Raw genomic sequence first — 3,141 nt, 5'->3', positions numbered from 1 at the left:
TTAAAGGCTGCAAACACGTAATTTTTTTGTAGTTATTGCTTCTGAGGTTTCTGTGGTTGTTTGTTTTCTGCCCTCATGTCTTCTCATACTGGCTTGCAGCTTGCAGAAGATACTCTCAAACGGTGATGTGATTTGCCCTTGACCCTTGCTGTGACTGTAGATTTTGTAATCTAAGTTAATTTCACTCACAGCAGGGGCTACTGGTAAAGTATTTCAATTCTAAACAGCAAATTGGTTAAACTCTTTAGTTTTGGGTGTCCAAGGGATATTCATGGGCAACTGACTTTCATAAATCCAGACAAAAGGCTTCTAGTCCCAGTATGACAAATACCTACTTTATATGCTCAACTGAGATATAGTGAGGCTTATAATCTTCAGACTCAAATATATTCAGATTTTGGTTATCTGATCATTTTTATTATTATTTGTAATCCAAGCAATGTCTTAAAACAATATAAACTTCCCATTCTTGGAGAAGCTAAATTATAGCTTACCATAAAATATGAGGCATGAAATTGTACGAATTTCAAATTTGTGGCATTGCAAACAGCGATGAGGTAGGCAAATCAGGTATAAACTGACTCGTGTATACATGGAACTGCAAAACAATCTTAACCTAAATTCTTGGATAAGAAGAACTTCTCAGATTTCAGAGAACAATATTTCAAATATGAGGTAGGATAGTTTATGTAGAGCCTAGGCCAGAGAGGATGCTAAAGAACATAATTGTATACATTGGCTTGTACGTAAGATAGCAGGAAATGGTGGGGCCAGTGGCAAATTGGTTAATGCATGATTCTACTAAAGAAATATTCATTTAGGGGTACCTGGGTGGCTCAGTCGTTAAGCGTCTGCCTTCAGCTCAGGTCATGTTCCCAGGGTCCTGGGATCAAGCCCCGCATCGGGCTCCCTGCTCTGCAGGAAGCCTGCTTCTCCCTCTCCCATTTGCCCTGCTTGCGTTCCCTCTCGCTGTGTCTCTCTCTGTCAGATAAAAAAATAAACTCTTAAAAAAAAAAAAAAGGAATTTTCATTTAACTCAAAAATAATGAACACACAGATATAGTAACACCTTGACTACAAAGAAAACATACTTGTGGGCTTAATTTGGTCTATAGGATAGACCTTATATAATTCCTCACTAAAGTTAGATTCAGGAACTAACCTCTACCCCCTCTCCTGCTCCTACCACCACGCCCCCCAACAAACACAATTTTCCTGCTTTCTGAAAGCCTTTGTTGACTTTTCAGTCCTCCAACTCAGGAACACTGTAGTTTTGTAACCATTTTCAGCCAAGAATGTCATTCTGAATAGAAACTCTTGCCCAACACATAATATAAATTTGAATAATTTAAATTCAGAAGGATAGTGAATGAACAAAGTTGATTTGATACCCCTTGATTCCTACTATATTAGAAGTCACCTGACAGGCTGCAAGCCCTTTTATTAATGCTTTAAGAAAACATATGATTTTTTTTTTCCTCATAATACACAGTTAACATGTTTTTTGATAAGGCCTTATTCCTCTGGGTTCCAATGCCTGTACATCCCAGTCTGTGATGCTGGTGCAGAATATCATCAGCCATGTTTTTTGGAGTTCTTTTTTTTCTTTTTCTTTTCCTTTTTTTTTTTTTTTTTTTTTTTTTTTTTTTTAGAGAGGGAGAGAGAGAATCTCAAGCAGTCTCCACAACCAGAGCAGAGCCTGATGTGGGGCTCTATCCCACACTTTGTGTGTAGCTAAACAAAAAGTGTGACTTTTGAAAAGTAGATCAAATGCAGACATTTGGGGACGCCTGGGTGGCTCAGTCAGTTAAGTGTCTGCCTTCGGTTCAGGTCACAATCCCAGGGTCCTGGGATCAAGCCCCACATCGGGCTCCCTGCTCTGCAGGAAGCCTACTTCTCCCTCTCCCACTCCCCCTGCTTGTGTTCCCTCTCTCGCTGGTCTCTCTGTCAGATAAATAAATAAAACCTTTTTAAAAAAATGCAGACATTTGGATTCTATGGGCTGTTGATAATTTCTTTACTCAAAAGAGAGCTAGAGTAAATAGCTGAGTCATATGTAGGCCTAGGAGAATTTATACATTGCATTTTAAATTTGAGATCATCTTTGTGAATATTTTCTTAAGATGTTTATTAACTAATTATTGCAATGGTTAAAAGGCTATTTTTAAGAAGATTGTAATACCGTTTTTATGGCGAGTGGAGAATTACTAGTTAATGTACGTTTTCTCAGTTATCGGTGAGTTAAGAAAAGCATGTAATATTTTACAAGGTTTTATCCAGTTTGAATATGTGGCTGATTTTTTTATTCACATAAAATAAGTCAGGGGAATGCAGGAAATGTGCTGATGGCTGTTCTTTGGGTATTCATGTTACTGAATATTAATAAAATTGTGTGATCTGGAGGTCAAAAACATTTTTTTTTATTTCCAAAACTTTCTAGAGCTGTCTGCATTTTTTATTAGGAAAAAGAAACAATATATGGAAAATATTTAGCTGTTTGGAAACACAACTGGCACATAATACATCAGTTACCACACACTGTCATACAATACACTGAAGTGGTTACCAAAACAACATGATTTAATTTTATTTGTTTGTTATTTGCACATAAATATTTTCCACATGAATAATGTCAAAATATCTTCTGATTCAAGCAGAAACTCACAAAATCCATTTATTTTTCTTGCATTAAAATGTTAACATGTAAGATTTACTTAGAAGTTCTTGCCGAACATGAAAGTCAAGGGAAAACCTATTTAACTATTTGCTCAGATAAAATATCACAAATCACAACAGTACATTTACAATATTCCCTTGTAGGAATATATATATATATTTTAACTTTTAAATTGAGATATACAAGCATAAACTGAACAGGAGTTATAGGATTCTAGTGTTTGGGAAGGCAACTGAGAAAACTGTGGGTTCTTAATACAAGAATCTTAAGTAAGAAATAATCTATCTGTCCACCTACTCCCCTCTCCTCTGGCACCCAGTTTCTTCTCTATCTGAGTCTGTTTCTGGTTCTGTTTTTTTTTTTTTTTTTTTTTTTTTCAGATTCCATGTATATATGAGATTATACAGCATTTATCATTCTCTAACTTATTTCAGCTAGCATAATACCCTCTAGGTACATCCATG

Source organism: Mirounga leonina, unplaced genomic scaffold (genome assembly GCF_011800145.1).
Source record: "Mirounga leonina isolate KUSES-001 unplaced genomic scaffold, KU_Mleo_1.0 Mir_169, whole genome shotgun sequence".
Taxonomy (NCBI): domain Eukaryota; kingdom Metazoa; phylum Chordata; class Mammalia; order Carnivora; family Phocidae; genus Mirounga; species Mirounga leonina.
The sequence above is the reverse complement of the archived record's forward strand: the minus strand, read 5'-3'. Positions refer to the sequence as shown.